This window comes from Camellia sinensis, unplaced genomic scaffold (genome assembly GCF_055761805.1).
Source record: "Camellia sinensis isolate YWXY unplaced genomic scaffold, ASM5576180v1 Unanchor10, whole genome shotgun sequence".
Taxonomy (NCBI): Eukaryota; Viridiplantae; Streptophyta; class Magnoliopsida; order Ericales; family Theaceae; genus Camellia; species Camellia sinensis.
Genome location: NW_028128988.1, coordinates 7,354,011 through 7,371,315, shown reverse-complemented (window position 1 = coordinate 7,371,315; position 17,305 = coordinate 7,354,011). Strand labels below are relative to the sequence as shown.

General features: G+C 44.6%; 1 pseudogene across 1 annotated transcript in view; it reads left to right on the top strand.

Annotated features, from left to right (window-relative positions):
- The window catches only part of LOC114319380 (DNA-directed RNA polymerase 3, chloroplastic-like), a 267,942-nt pseudogene that overhangs the window by 51,354 nt on the left and 199,283 nt on the right, over window positions 1-17,305 (top strand). Inside the window, exons 11-14 of the transcript XR_014357690.1 lie at window positions 1,714-1,764; window positions 2,373-2,443; window positions 4,201-4,285; window positions 4,401-4,553. The product of XR_014357690.1 is annotated as a DNA-directed RNA polymerase 3, chloroplastic-like (transcript). The remainder of the gene's footprint in view (window positions 1-1,713; window positions 1,765-2,372; window positions 2,444-4,200; window positions 4,286-4,400; window positions 4,554-17,305) is intronic.

Genomic DNA, 17,305 nt, shown 5'->3' with positions numbered 1-17,305 from the left:
GGGAGAAGTTGAAGGAACCTTCAAATTAGACCAGTCTTCGAAGAGAGAGAAGACGACAGAGCTGCTCACTTTATTTGCTGGATTTATCCTTTTTTTTTTTTTTTTTTTTACTTAGTATATATTTTATTTTGACCTAGATGGTCATGGGCTTTCATTTAAAAAGTTCAGTGGGCTTCGTTGGGCTTATAGTTGGTCTTAGCTTGTAGATTAAAAAATTTTGGATACTAAATACAAATTATATTACAATCAAAGCCCATTAAAAAACAAACATATATATAAAAAATATAAAAATAAATAAAATAATATGACTTTAATATATTTGAATAAAGCCCCAAAAAATATGTTTTATACATTTCAATTAAAAATAAAAAAAAAAAGTTTATATAGATAAATTAAAAATATTATCAATAAAATATTACATAAGCGCTCCCAACTCTTCTAAGTGGCCATGCTCTCTCGCCCCCGCCTCTGTCTCCGCTTCCGCTTCGTGCAACTAAGCTTAAACCACTTGTTTCCCTTTATTTATATTGTTGAGATTTCTAGGCCCTACAAATAAGAGTAAAAGTATATTACCTCTCTTCCTCTTTTTGCTACTTGATCCCGCTTGAAATTGAAAACATTCGTCAATATCTAGCCATGCGGTGTCCTCAGGTAGGGTTGGATCTTCGTTTTTAGTTATCCACTCATCATCTTATTCCATATCCGATTGAGAAACAGGATCATAGGCATGCCCTTGTTCTGCCCTTTTTTGGTGTCTTGCTTCTAATTGGAGATTATACTTTGTGAACACAAGTGCATAAAATCTTTGTTGTTCCAATTGATTCCTCCACTTAGTATGCACCTATTAAAGGAGGAGGGTTGAATTAGGATTTATTATTCATTTGAAAACTAAAATATTTATTGAAATTAATTTATATATTTTTTTATACCTGATCAAATGTACTCCAATTTCTCTTGCATCCTGTTGCACTACAAGTAGCTAAGAACACGAATGGCAAGAGTTTGAAAGAGGCCCACCCCAAGACTATCAAGTGTTAACAAAAATTAATCACTACTTTAGTAAAACAAATGGGAATCCTAAATAAATGAAAGTTAATTTTATACCAGGTTGCTTCTTGCTTCGCATTTGAATGGCCATCTTCATCCCAAACATGTTTTCCACATTGTGAAACATATCTAGTTACCTGTCCACCTTTTCTAGCAATTCACGAGTGGGGCACATCCTTTCAATTGTCTTATAAAGTCCCTTCTTTATCTCATAAACCGCATTAAATCAAGAGCATAATGAAACCTTGGATTGAGATAGTACGCAATTGCAGACAACCATGCACCCCTTGTAATATGTAAGAAAGATTTTAGTTGGGCTTTTCTTTTCCCAATTGTAAAATTGGATGTTTTGGATTCTATTGAGGTTTGGCCGTGCAATTTTCCTCTCATGACACGTATGTAACATCCTCTGCATATTTTTGACACATGTATGCCATTATTTGTGCACTGTTTGTAATCTTCTGTCATACTTTTGATCTGTACAACCAATTTGTATTTGTAATTTGTAGGATGGGACTTAACTACTTCATTGATTGGTTTTACTTGCTTGTACCTGAACTAAGTACCTTCTGGGTTTTGTTTATAGTTAGAGGATTTTGAATAGAACACATTCACCTTATTTGGCTTCTTCTAGCCTGATCTTGATGCTGCACTTTCTTCTTTTAGGATGGTTCATGCAATGGCTTTCAGCACTATGCAGCCTTGGGAAGAGATGCTGTAAGTTTTCTGTTCGAACTTATATTGTTTCATTCTTTGCTGGATGATGTCTCCCTTTCTATTTGCTTAATAAATTTCGTTTTTGTTTCAAAAATAATATCGTCTTTGCATCGTTGACGTTGTTTTCTTCTTTTATGCATTACTTGGGAAACATGTGCAAAAGTCATTTTTATGAGACTATTGAAATCTTATGTTTAGTAAGCCTATGTTTTTGGTGGAATTCTCTTTTTGAGATTCTATTTATTTGCAGCCCCTGATGCACCAGCCATGGAAGCTTGCTTTTATGTTTTCTTCTTTAATCTGCCTAGGAGGCTTGCTTTTATGGTTCATGCAATGGCTGTACACATTTATTCTATTTCCATGGTGAATTGAGTATGGATGTCATAGATTTAAGCTTCAAGTCTTGTCTAGTATTTTATGTTCAATTTATTTTTTGTGGTCATATTTGGAGTTAATGCTGTAGCCTCTGCTTTCAATTCTTTTTTTGGCAAATTTTATCATTAATCAATTAATTAATTTATTTATTTTGCGTGGAGTTTTGGCATTGATAATTGATTTAGAGTACATTCACATCCTCTGCCTTCTTTATGGTGGCTCTGTTTTTACAGTTGAGAGCAGTTGCTATCAACTTAGTTGCTGGAGAGAAACCTGCTGATGTTTACTCCGAAATTGTTGCAAGGTATAATGATATCTATTATGAACTTAGAATCCAATCATTGTTCACTTTTAGCTATTATAAACCCTATGATAGCTTATAGTTTGCATTTCCGTGGAAATTCATAGTTGAAGAGGAAAGGGGAAGGGAAAGGAAGAGGGAGAAATCTCATTTCTCTTTTCCTTTTTATTCCCCTTTCTGTCTTTTCTAGATGGTGGACGAAGAGAGTTTCTAGTATTTGATAGAAGGAAAGGAGAAGGGGTAGGAAAAAAAAGATAGGGGAGAGTTTTGTGGGTGATAGAGATTAGAGGTGATCGGCCGTTGATCTCTGGGAAGATGATAGGCACTTCAATGCCCTAAGATCACCGGAGATGGAGGAGGAGAAGCCCAAGGCAAGCTTAGAGAGGAAAGGGGTGGCAGTGAGGGACCTTGAACACTGAGTGTATGTTATATGATTCTTGTTGCTTTTGTTGTGTTATTGTGGCTGCACATATGATGCTGTTATATAGACTCCAGGAGTATTGGAGTCCAAACAACCTCAAGACAGGTGGCTAGTTCTCCTTGACTCGATAGGAGGGTGATATTAGCCCTACTAGCTGTGTCCTATGATTCAGGTCCTTGGGAAGGTTACATCATAGGAGCTGCGGCTGTAGGTATGATATCTTGAGAGGCGTATCATATGTGCATCAAATGTAAGTGTAAGGTCAACGTTCCTTTCTCTAAGCCAGGTCAAAAGGGCAGTTGTCACTGCAGGGAGACAACTACACGACCTTGGACGATCCTGAGGTCTTAGCATCCAATCCACAATCCTCTAATGATCCCAAGGGGAGTGCCTAGGTCCTGCTCCCAACCTAGGTAGCTAAGAGGGTGAGTGCATAGGTGAGCCAAGGGCTCATCTTGAGTAGCTAAGTAAACATAGGTGAGCCAAGAGTCCAACTACGTTGCTATGGAGCTGGGGTGCGTGGGTAGAGAATATATTTCTTGAGTTATGAAGGGTCATGGAGAGCTCTAGGTGAGCCAGCTCTATCAAAGTAGGCTGTGGCCTTGTTTTCATACTTGCTGGTGTGCATGCCCCCGGTTAGGCCAGGCATACGACCTTGACTCATCGTGGTGCCTCAGGGGTCTACCACGTGGATGTGTGGTAGTGATGACACTCATCATGGTGCCTCAAAGGTCTGCCACGTGTATGTGTAGTGGTGATGACATACTCATTGTGGTGCCTCCGGGGTCTGCCACGTGGATGTGGAGTGGTGCTAACGTGACACCTGTAGGGCTCGCCATGTGCCAATCATAATATAGATACCCACAAGTTTCTTTGGATCAACATATCTTTTTCACCCAATAGTAAACAGGTGGAAGCAAAGGAGGAACCTTACACTTCATCACTTCTGGCCTCTAAACAACATTTGGAGTTTCTAGTATTTGATGGCAGGAAAATAGGTAGGGAAGGAAAAAGAGTGGGGGAGAGTTTCCATGGTTCCACCTACCCTTTTCACCCAACAGCGAACAAGAGGAAGGGAAGGTGAAACCTTATTCTTAATCAACTTCTTCATCACCTTCTTGCCTCGAAAAAGCACTTTTGTAAATATATTTGGGCAAAGTCATAAACTAGTAACCCCTTTCTTATCCTTCCCTCTCCATTCTCAACCAAATAAAAAAAGGAGAAGGGAAAGGGAGGTGTGGGAGAGGAGGCTTTGATCTTTTGTCTCATGCATTACTTTGTTGTTAATATTTTAACGCTACATTCATGACCCTTAAAAAGCAACAGTTTTATCTGGCAGGGTTCATGATATCATGGTAAGGGACAACAATAAGGATCCTGTAACTAGTCCAAATGTTTTATTGGCCAAGCTCTTAATTGGACAGGTTGTTTTCTTTTACTTCTCCCTCACTTCCCTGAAATGTTTGAGTTTTAGACCACAATACATATTTATAAGATGACGAATTCTAGATAACGACCTTTAACTTTGTTAGCTTTCAGATGGATAGGAAACTAGTGAAACACACAATGATGACTTCAGTATATGGCGTTACTTATGTTGGGGCATGGAAGCAGATCAAAACGAGTTTAGAGGAGAAGGGTCAAATTACTGATGATGGCCTACTTTTTAATGCAGCTTGCTATGCTGCTAAAGTAAGCATCCACTGACTAGAAAATAGGGTTAGGTTGTTAGCATAGCATTAGAGAACATAATTTCCACTTCAATGTCCTTAATATTGTTGCTTATGTCATGAAAACAGAAAATATTTTGGTTCTTCACGCTAAAGAAAATTTATTAGAAAGTCAAGGTTACAGTGAAGATCAATTCATTAATGTAGTTGGCATGTTTTGAACCTCTGGCACCTAATAAGTGAAAAAGATTGAAATTGGAGATCTGATTTACTATCCATCACTAATATAAGTGATTGGCCAACCAACTAGTTCATACCATGCAAAAATGGCTTTAATGACAGAAAATTTGCTCAAATATTGAGTTGAAGTTCATAAAAAACAAGATTTAATTCCTTCAATTGATCCTTTTACATCAAAAGAAAGATTTCTCTTGGTTCATGTGATGGACAGTTGAAATACGGCAAGGAGCCCAGCTTTTGTAGGTGGTGAGATTGCTTCTAGATGCTGAGGTTGTGGGGACAATGTAAGCTCCAATGAACATTACTGGACAATTAGCAGTGTCTGTATACACCCCATTTTTGACCGACCTTAAGACTCAGACGTCACCGATTGAGCGCTGGGTGATGTTGCATATTGTGCTCGTTCTGAGGTTTCACAGTTTCGGTTGCGAGCCTTGCCTCCGGATTTCGGGGCTCTTGCGTGCTTTGCCTCGGTTCGTGAACCAGGCTCGGTTTTCTCTGTTTCTCTTCCAGAAGGGAGAGAGAGGTCTCATAGATCATCTCTCAGTGGCCGTAGGCGACGTTTCTTGGTCGTAGGCCATTTTGCCTGTTTGGAGTCCGGTTTCCGATTTTTCGGAGCCGTTGGCCGTGTGCCTCGGTTCGAGACCGCTTAACCACCTCCGTTTGCTCCAGTTTTTGGCATGCATCTTATTTACTCCCTTTTGAAGGACACTGCGGTCCGAAAAACCAACTTCGTGGTCGAACACCACTTCCGGTGCCTAACAGTCAGTTTTCGGGGCCTCGGGCTGCGCGTTTCGGCCCCCGAACCTCCATTTTGCATCGGTTTGAGTTCATTTTTTGCAGGGACCTCTGTTTCATTGTTAGGAAGGTCGTAGAAGGGTGGGAGGCCAGCAATTGTTCTAACGACCATGTTTTATTCCTCAATCGCCCTCCGTCGTCCGTTTTTCCCACTTGAAAGCCAATGTTGACCACCCTAAGGCCACTTTTTCTTGCCCCAAACCACATATTTGTGTTGTACACACCTGGGAGGCCACCAATATCATATGGCCGGCCAGTAATTGTGTGTGACCCTTTTGAACCCCTCCTAAAAGTGGCCTTTTCTCTCTCTAGTTTTTGACCACATGGTTGTGTTGTGCACACATGAGAGGCCCTCTTTTTGGCATGGCTGACCATTAACCTTCATTGACCCTTTTGACCCTTGGCTGACTGGCCATGGGGAAGGCCGACCGGCCACCTAAACCCTAGGAAACCGGCCGGCCATGATCCTTTCTCCAGGTACTTTACAAAAATGCCCTCTGTTTCCCCCCAGATTTTGTATCCGGGGGGCCAACTTTTGGGGAGAAATTTGAATTCCATTCCCCCCCTTTTTTCCCCCTCTTTTGCCTATATATCCAGGCCCTCCAGCTCCCATTTGAGGGGTTAGAAAATCTTGTCTAAGCCTTCTACATTGTATCTCTCTCTCTCTACACTCCAACCTTCAAAACCCCTCAAATCCCACACCCCTTTCTACACCACCACATAGCACCACACCACCACCATCCTTTCCAACACTTGGAGCTGGTTTTCCAGAGCTTAGGGGCACCCTTTCTCAAGCCAAGAGCTGCTGAAGCTTGGTCTACAAGGGTGAGTCTTCATTCTCCCTCTTTTGTGCTTTATTTTGTTCTATATCTAAGCCACACTTGCTTACATTTTTTGGCTCTGACCCTAACTGAAAATAGTCATGTTTTGATGTCTTTTTCATGATTGATTAAGGGTCCTTCCATGTTTAAGGTCTCTAGCTACCACTTGCTTCTTTATCTCTCTTGTATGCCTCTTTCTTGCATAGTATTTTAGGCTCATTTGTAAATTGTTTTGAGCTTGGTAATAAACTGAAAAGTGGCTTATTTGAGCCTTTATTCAACATTGTTGAAGGGCTCTTCACTATTTGAGGCTACCTTTTGTCACTTGCCTCTTCATCCCTCTTTTGGCCTTACTTTTGCATGTTTTGTTAGCCCCTTGTGCTTGTGTTTCTGGGCTCTGGTCCAAACTGTAAATAGCCTTATTTTGACCCCCTCTTCATGTTTTATCAAGGTACTTTTGCTGTTTGAAGCTCCCTTTTTGCTCTTTGTGTTTAAACCTCTCTTTAGGACTTATTTTGAATAGTATTTTAAGCTTGCATGTGCACTATTTTGAGTTTGATCACTAATTGTAAAATACCATGTTTTCAGCCCCTATTCAACTTTGTTGAAGGGCTCTTGGCCATTTAGGGCCAGCAGCTGCTACTTGCTTCATTATCTCTCTTTTGGGGCCATTTTTGCATGTTAACTTAGCCCTATTTGTGTTCACTTTTTGGCCTTGCTTAAAACTGTAAATATGCTTGTTTTGGGACTGTCTTCATTCTGTCTTCACACTTCACGTTCGAATAATGCATGCTTTGCATAGCCATAGGTCATTCCATGTACCTAATTTCATGTTTCGGGTCTCATTCCATGTATCGGGTGCCATGTTTCCATGTTCTGGGGCCGTTTTACATCATATTTTGCTACTAAAATTTGCATGCTAGTATGCCATATTCCATGCCTTGCCATGTCTTGTTAGAGTGGCATTTGGTGCCTTAGGGTCGAGCCTCGGTTTGCGTGCACGTGGGCACGCATTTCGAGTTGTCTCATTTTCATCGTATGGCATCCTATATGAGTGCGGCTGAGGTCCACTCACGTTGGTGTAAGCCCATATTGCATTGTGTATGCCATTTCCTTTCATAGCATTGTGTATGCTAGGCCGTATGTTAGCGCATTGTGTATGCCATGTTATCTCGTGCATCGTGTATGCCATTTCCTAGCATTGTGCATGATAGGTTGTATCTTAGTTGCATTTCATGCATGTCATGCATATTGCATCGTGTTGGGGATAGGAGTTAGCCCGAGCACGGGAAACGAGGGGCATTTCGTACTCCGAGTGACGGAACGTGTCTCAATTCCTCGGTCGCCGACACTCCAGATTATCCATGATGGAGTCTAGGCCTTGTTGTGTCCATATGTGCATTCATTTCATATTGAGTCGTGCAATTCGACTCCTCAGCCATCATGCATCGAGATGTGTGATTGGTGGCACGAGGATCGAGGACTACACTCCCTGAAGGGTAGTCAGGCATACATATGTGAAAATACTTTGCCATGCCCCTTTCTTGTTCTCTGTTACAGCAAATCAAGAATCAGTACCCTTCTGAAGCTTGGCACGCATCCCGAGAATAATTGCAAACAGAGGCTAATTGGGGCATCGCAGTGGATTTCTGCACAAGGCAACTCAAGCATGCACCATCCATCATCCGGAGCAGAGTTGAGGCAGTCCCTGGCTTGCATGCCAATTTATTGCTTTCCTAATTTAATTTGTTAATTAATTTGGGTTTTGTACATATTTGGACTGTAATATTCATTCCGGACTGTATATTATTTATTCGAACCCTCCGCGCGAGGGCAATATTGTAATAAGTGTGCGTGTGTGTAATGTATGTCTTCCAACCCCACGTCTTTCTCCATTTTATTTACCAGCTTATGATGGTTAGATTAGGGCATGTTTCAATTAGCATATTGTATGATAGCATGTTTACATTCATTCATCTACTTTGCATGCACCGGGCTCGGCGCATCATACTAACTGCATTGTATTTTCAATTCCAAGTTGAATACATGTTAGCTGTGGCATTTCATATGCCATGTCTAGAATAGCCGAGCCTGCTATAGTTGCATTTTTGCATGTGTTGCATTAGGCATTTCTGTATAATTAGGATCATGCATGGATTTCTAATTAGCTTCTGTTTTGGCTTGGAGTACTCGGTAAGTTTTATGCTTTAGCATCCTTGCATGCATGTGAATGACTGCCACGAATAGCATGCTTACCATGAGGCTAATTGCTTATGTGATATAACTGCCTGAATGCCTGTGGGTGAAGGTTGGGTTATTTGAATTGGAACAATTCATCAAATGTGTATTTTAAAGCCCACTAGATAGTGGCAAAATCATGTTTTCTAAGCCCACCCGAGGGTGGCAAATCCACGTCTTAGCCTACTTGCGGATAGCACCATCAAAGCATTTTCAAAATAAACAAACATGAAATGTTTTGTTCCAATTCAGACGATCCAGTCTATACTTGTATGCTGTGCGCATCACATAGTAAATCTAGGCTAATAACCGGAATGAGAACGCATAAAGTTTTCAAAACTAGATATCATGGTTAGTAGAGGCCGATCTTTGATCGGGCGAGCGGGGGTGCTCACGAAGTGACCTTCCCCAATCGTACCCAAGTTCCCGAGCTGAGGCAACTTTGGTAATGATGGACACGTCGCTTTAGGCAAACGAGTCAGGGTTTCCTAAATTTCTCTAAAATAAAATATTTAGGTGGCGACTCTGTATCTGGCAAAGCAATCCATGTTTGGCACTTCTTTCAAAAATCTGTTTTCTCAAAACGATTTGCCGGATTTGGATTCTTTGGTTCAGACTTAGAACCGTGACAATTTGAGAGTCTAAACTGTAGTGAGCCCAATATCGAACGGAACGGGGGACCTCGTCCTCCCAGGGCGTTCGGGGACGTCTACAGTTTTTGGCGACTCCGCTGGGGAGTTAGAGAACTTGACTCGAACTCATGATATCTGGTTTTGACTACACTTATGTGTTTCTTTGCATTGCATTTGCATTGGTGCGCCTAGGACACCGTGTTTTCCATCTGCTATTTCGGAATGGTTTGCCGGATGCTTGTCTTGTCAAGACATGACCATAAGGCTGACCGGTTGTGGGCTCTGCCAATATGGGAACACAAACCCCGATTTTACCGGGGCACCCTTTTGACCATTCGACCTAGTGCATATTTGGAATCCATAGTGACCATTCCAAGCTAGGATAGGTTGCTTACCCGATTTAGGTTGTTTGAAACCGCTGTGTGCGTAGTGAAACCCTAGCTCTTAACAAAATAGGACAGGGAAACCCTACCCCAACATAGGGGTGTTTTGGCTCTCACTTATCTGTTATGTGCTGTAAGAGTGCGTCTCTACAGGGAAAATGCATGTATCAGTTTATGAGTTTGGGCACCAGGCCTGTGGGCATCAGTCAGTGTTTGAGAATCAGTTATCTATGGGTATCAGAGATTCAGTTTTCGAGGACAGCGATTCAGGGATAATGATCTGTGTTTGAGGACAGTGTGTATTCAGCTTACCGACCGTGTGTTGTTATGTCTAGCCGTGTGTTGTGTATTTATTTTTAGCTGTTATGCTGTTCGTTTATCTGATTGTTTATTTCTTTATTGCTTTATTTATCTTTCTGCTAGGACAGGGGTTTTAGCATAATTGCTTCCGACCCAGTAGATATTCCCCAATCATTTTGGACAAGAGGTCGTCGGCTCAATCGATCTGAGGATCTGATTGACGGACAGCCAGTGTTCCATTCTCTACCCCCCGTTGTCAGGAGAAGGCCGAGAAGGTGTAGTGCGTCTGAACAAAGGCTACCAGAGCAGTGGTCTACCCTAGCAGTGAATAGACGGGTTGAGGTGTCAGTTTCTGCCATAGAGATACACATACCAGTCAGTCAGCAAGATCAGCAGAATACTGCCAGGATGGAAGAAATGATGCGCCAGCTCCAAGAGAGCATGAAACAAATGCAGGAGGACGCTGCCCGCCAAGCAGAGTTCTCTAAACAGCAGGCCACAGTCATGGCTCAGCAGGCCGAGCTAATTACTAGACTGCAACAGCAAAATGCAGCATCTGCCTCACATCAAGTTCCTTCTCCACCAGGGGTCCCGTTACCCGAGCAGGCACCTACTGTCCAGAATGCCCTGCCAAACACCCAGAACACCTTACCCAATGTCCAGAACATCCAAGAGGACACAGACCTTCCAACGGGGCCAGCTCCGCCCCCGCTTCCGCTTCAACTGTCCAAGACCCATACACCCAACCACCCGGACTCTCCCTTCGAGTTCGAAATAGACCATACAGCTCTGAAACTGAGCAAGCTCAAGAAGCTTTTCAAGAAATCACAAGGAGTAAAGGCTATTCCGGATATCGAGGGCGGATATACCAATGTGGCCGTAACGTTGCCAGATAGATTCAAGATGCCGCAGATTGATCGTTTCGACAGATCTGGGGATCCCATGGTCCACCTCCGGTTATTCTCAGATATACAGCGGCCAATGGGCCTAACCCGACCACAAAAGCTTTCGCTGTTCGGCCGAACCCTGTCGGGTGTGGTCGCTATCTAGTACGCGAAGTTGGAAGATGAGGTAAAAAAAAGTTGGGCTGAAATGGCTGAGGCCTTTGTCGCACAGTACTCGTACAATACCCAGATCGAGATTACAACTTGTGATCTCGAAACAACGAGGCAGGAGCGCAAAGAGACTTTCTCAGATTTCGTAACTCGGTGGAGGGCGAAGGCATCGATGATGACTTTGAGGCCCACTGATAAGGACCAAATCAAGATGATTGTGCGCAACCTCCAACCAAAATTGATGCAGAAGATGATTGTACTCCCCTTCCCCACCTTTTCGGATCTACATGAGATAGGGGTACAAATTGAGGATGCGATGAAGCAAGGTCTGATTGACCAGGACAGGGAGCAACCCCGGAGAACATTTAACCGCAACAATAACGCAGGTCCGAGTGGCGCTGCAACCGCAAGAGCTTCGGAGGTCAGCATGGTCGCCACCATTCCCCCTCCCTTTCCAAGGCTCATGGCAGCCACACCCTTCTCCGGTGCATCCGGAAGTAATACCCAAACCACTAAATACTAGCCCAGAGGCCAAAGAACCTTCAGCCCACTGTACATGCCTTTGTCTAAGGCTCTGGGGGTCTTAATCAGAAAGGGGCATCTAAAACCCCTGGAGTCGAGGCCATTCCAAATCCACTTCCACCCTCTCACAACCCAGCCAAGTACTGTGCATATCACCAGCAGCACGGTCATGATACTGACCAATGTTTCAGGCTGCGTCACGAGATTCAAGACCTTGTTGACAAAAATGTGATTCTACCTCCAGAGAAACCTAACGTCACAACCAATCCACTCCCTACACACAACCAAGCTTCACCTCCCAAAAGAGTCAATCTTATCCAAACTGGGGTCGTGTCTTACGATCTTAGCATCTATATTACTCCTACCCATCTACCTAAGATGGAGGTGCACCTTCCCGACTGCACTGACTTCTTGTGCATATTGGACATCTCTACAACCCAACCTGAGCCAGTGGTGGCGACTGTGGAAGACAGCGCAACAGAGGTTGCAGAGGAGGATGGAATGGTTGAGACAGGGTTTGAGCAGTCTGGAAACTTTGCTGGGGAAACCTACGACCCAAGTGAGTACATCCTGTCAGTGGGCCAATCTGAGCTAAGTGTAGGACTTCCAGAAAAAGCAGAACTATGTGTGATTCAGGGGGACAGATTTGAACAAGGAACGGACAATCTGACGGCTGTAGAAGAGGGCCTTGTCAACCTCCAGTTCTTCAGTGACCAAGAATCAGGGGATGCGGCAGTCAACTGGTTTGAATATGAGGAGTCGGCAGAAGTTACCAGATGGTTAGATGATCAACCAGACATTGTAGAATTTCAACCAGAACAAGGCCAAGCAGGGGCGAGAGTACCAGCGATGGCCAGAAGGGCCGAAAGTCAAAGTGCATTGCCGGAGAGCGCCGATACAAAGAATTTCGCTCAGGACAGAAGCATTGTGAATACGGGGAAAGTCGAACAACAAACTGCACTGACGCAAGTAGAACAACAGGGTTCTGAGAGAACTGAGAAAGCCAAAATCCATGAGGGGATCGGAAGTGCTGTGGGCACAAGAACAGAGGATGCTGTGAGCATGCAGGCTGAAAGTGCTGTGAGTACAAACATGCCCGAGCCAGACAGGTGCCTTTTGAATGCCAACGGAATGTGGTGGGAAGACGAAGACTTATGTCTTGCCCACACAGACGAAGACTGGGGAAGCAATCAACCAGACGACACCTGGTACCTCGATGAGGTTGATCACATGACAAGAAGCGGGCGGTACTTCAAGCCCCCACACCTAGACCAACTCGAGGCATCTGGGAAGGACAAAGAAGCCGAGAGACAGAAAGAGAAGCAGATCGAAGAGGAAACTATACTGAAACAACTGAAGAAGATACAAGCAGAGATCTCCATCTGGGGACTGCTTATGGCGTCGCGAGTACACAGACAGGCTGTCTTATCTGCCATGGACAAGGCCAAACTCTCTATAGATACTACACCAGAACATCTGGTTGGGTTGGTTTTTCCGGGAGGAGGTTTACCGGCATTAACCTTTTCAGACAAAGAACTACCACCTGAGGGCACAAATCACAACAAACCCCTCTACGTTTCCGTGGAATGTAGAGACAAGTGGATACCGGTGGTACTTGTTGATACCGGGTCCGCCATCAATGTCTGCCCAGCCAGAACAGCGTATGCAATCAGGTTGAAGCCCGCGGACTTCATGCCGACTACTCAAGTGATCAGAGCATATGATAATACTAGCAGGGAAGTGATGGGGACTGTCAAAATTCAGACCCAGGTTGGTCCCAGACAACACAACATTGAATTCCATGTCTTGGACGTTCCCTCAACCTTCAATCTACTCTTGGGGCGGCCGTGGTTGCACCAAGTAAAGGCAGTCTCTTCCACTTTACATCAGATGTTGAAGTACCCTCACGAGAAAGGGGTGGCTATTGTCTTCGGGAATTCATCAATCCATCCGCCGCCGGAAGTGTCCACACCAGTCTTGAAAATCGAGCATGGCATTGAGGATGTGTTCTTATCAGGGTTCACTTTGGCTGAGGCTCGAGTGGTGCAGAATATTATGGCTGTGAATGAGGGGGTGTACGTCAGTGCTCAATCCGTCTACCTCATGAACAAGTTACAACACATCCCCGGGATGGGATTAGGAAGAAGCGGCCGGAAGGGCGTCGCAGCATTGGCCGAAGTGCCACACAACCCTCATACCTTTGACTTGGGTTATATGCCCACCAAAGAGGACTGGGTAAGGAAGGGTAAGGAAATGGCCGGAAGAGCCAGAGCAAAGCAGGCTGGGAAGCCTTTTGAATTAATGCATAGGCCCATTTGGGGTACCCTGAACGGACGCTTCGTCAGGGAGGGGGAGGACTTTCCGTTTTGCGGCTTCCCAAAGCCGTGGCTAAACGCGGAGAAGAAGCGCGTGTCAGGTTTCAAGATCTTCTTCGACCTGCAACTACCCGGGGATGATATTGCCGAAGAGCAGACAGACCCATCAGCTGAGATTGGGCAGTGTAAGGTAGTGGTTTCGAAGGCGCTGAAATTGAAATGGGGGTAGCACTGGCAAGTCTACTCTCAGATCCTCCGATCGACCATAAGTGCTTGGGGGATAACTTCTCGGTTTCCGTGATTGGGGATGAAACGGCTGCGGGCCTACCAACAACTATTTTGGATGCATCTATCGCATCATTTCTCACTTGGCAGTACGAGGAGGGGTTTTTGTCCAGCAACGCCGGGTCAGGTAGTGAGCCAGAATCTGATTCCACCGAATCTTGTGAGTCAGAATCAGGTTCCAGCTCGACTGAGTCTGAGTCTGGTAATCCTGGGGATGATAACCCGGATGCCACAGTTATGTCTAGGTCGTCTTTTTCTTTCTCGTTTGAGTCTGTTATAATCGAGAATTCGGACGATTTGGATGTGCTTAATGAGAATCAAGTAACTGTGGTTTCTGAGTACTTTTCTGTGCCCTTAATTTATTGCATAAACTCAGACTTTCAAAATTTTGATGAAAATGATGAGGAAGAAATTCCTCCGATTTTGCAACGTTTAATTGAGCAGGAGCAGGAGAGATTTGTCAAACCCTTAACGGATGAAATCATTACCGTGAATATTGGTACTGAGGAGGACCCACGGCTGGTCCAGATCGGGTCCACGTTGTCATCGGAGGAACGCGAGCACTTAGTCGCCTTATTAAAAGATTTCAAAGATGTTTTCGCGTGGTCCTACGAAGACATGCCTGGGATCAATCCTGAGATTGTACAGCACCGGATCTCCCTTGACCCCGAGGCCTGACCTGTCAAACAGAAACTCAGAAGGATCCACCCGGACTGGGCTCTCAAGATTAAAGAAGAGGTCACCAAGCAAATCGATGCAGGCTTCCTGTTGGTGTCTGAATACCCGACTTGGTTGGCCAACATCGTTCCAGTGCTGAAAAAGGATGGCAGGATCCAGGTATGCGTGGATTTCAGGGACTTTGCCTTGCCGTATATTGATGAGTTGGTGGATTTCACAGCAGGGCATGCTTTGCTCTCATTCATGGATGGCTTCTCAAGGTACAATCAGATAGTAATGGCACCTGAAGATCGGGAAAAGACTGCATTCACCACCCCGTAGGGGACATACTGCTACAGAGTAATGCCGTTTGGGTTGAAGAATGCCGGAGCTACTTATCAACGGGCCGCGACCACAATATTGCACAACATAATCCACAAAGAGGTTGAGGTGTACGTGGGCGACATGATTGTCAAGTTCAAAGAAAGAGAGGGCCACTACACGGCCTTATAGAAGTTCTTCCAAAGGATCAGGGAATTCCGGTTGCGGCTGAATCCTCAGAAATGTACATTCGGTGTTACAACGGGAAAAATGATGGGGTTTCTGATTACACAAAGAGGTATCGAAGTCGACCCGTCCAAAATCAAGGCCATTCTAGAAATGTCCCCACCAAGGACTGAAAAGGAGGTGAGAGGCTTTCTGGGTAAAGTGCAATTCGTAAGACGGTTTATCTCGAAATTAACCTTGACCTGTGAACCACTTTTTGGCCTCCTGAAGAAAGGAAAGAAATTCCAATGGGACGGCCGATGCCAAGCTTCTTTTGAACAGATCAAGAAATATTTACAGAACCCGCCCGTGTTGTCGCCACCAGAGCCGGGAAAACCGTTGATATTGTACCTTTCAGTGACTGAGACTACAATGGGCTGCATGCCGCACAAGAATCAGAGGATAAGCTGGAGAGGGCCATCTACTATCTGAGCAAGAAGATGTTGGATTACGAGACCCGCTACACTCCGCTGGAGAAGGCTTGCTTAGCTTTGGTATGGGCTACCAGGAAGCTGCGGCACTACTTGTTAGCTCACTCCGTAATATTGGTTTCACGACTGGATCCCATCAAATACCTTTTCGAGAAACCGGCACTTACGGGTAGGCTAGCTCGTTGGTTGCTGTTGCTCTTCGAATTCGATTTGAAATATGTAACACGCAAGTCAGTCAAGGGGAGAGCAGTGGCAGAGTTCTTAGCTGACCATCCAGTGGAAGGGGGCGAAGTAGTCGAGTACTCATTCCCATATGAGGCCATCTTGTATATCGATGACAAAACTTGGACGATGTACTTTGACGGTGCGTCAAATCAATACGGATATGGGATAGGAGTGTTGTTGATAGCACCTGACAAGTCCCGTATCCCTCTAGCCTTCAAACTACGGTTCAAAGTCTCAAACAGCGAAGCAGAATATGAAGCATGCATTGCTGGTCTAGAAGCAGCCCTGGAACTAGGGGCAAGACGGTTGGACGTCATCGGGGACTCGAACCTTGTTGTGTCTCAAGCAAAAGGAGACTGGAAAGTCAAAGAAGAGAAGATGATGATGTATCACCAAACCTTGGACTTGCTAATTCCTTGGTTTGAGAGGCTAAGCTTTACTCATCTACTAAGAGAGAACAACAGGTTCGCAGATTCTTTAGTAACTCTATCTTCCATGATAGACATCCCGTTCGGAGTCTGGATGCGTCCAGTCATCATTGACCAGAAATTTGCACCTGCCTACGAGTCGATTGCTGCTATAGATGAGGTTCAGGACGAAAACCCCTGGTATTACGACCTTTGGAATTTCTTGGAGAAGGAAACATACCCGCCAGGGGTGAACGCCAAAGACAAAAGGGCAATCAGAAGAATGGCCGTTCAGTTCATCATCTGTGGGGGCAAGCTGTATAAGAGAGGTCATCTGGGAATGCATAAGCTGTGTGTTGATGCCGAAGAGTCGAAACATCTAATGGAAGCCATCCATGGAGGGGAATGCGGTGCACACATGAACGGAGTAATGTTAGCACGAAAGATCCTCAGACAGGGTTACTATTGGTCCACCATGGAGGAGGATTGTGTTAATTTTGTTCGGCGATGCCAAAAATGTCAGATCCATGCAAATCGCATGAATATCCCGCCGTCCAAACTGTACAACATGACTTCACCATGGCCGTTTTCAGTTTGGGGAATTGACGTGATTGGGGCTGTCACTCCGAAGGGGTCGAATGGGCATGAGTTCATCCTGGTCGCGATAGATTATTTCACAAAGTGGGTTGAGGCCCAGTCTTATGCGGTGTTGAAGGCGTCGCACGTTGCGAAGTTTATCAGAAATAACATCATCTGTCGCTATGGGGTCCCGAACGAGGTCATTTCAGATAATGGTTCCCACTTCAAGAAGGAAGTGATTAGCTTGTTGGAAAAATACAACGTGGCTTTTCATAAGTCATCCACATACCGGCCGCAAACCAACGGAGCGGTCGAGGCCGCCAACAAGAATATCAAACAC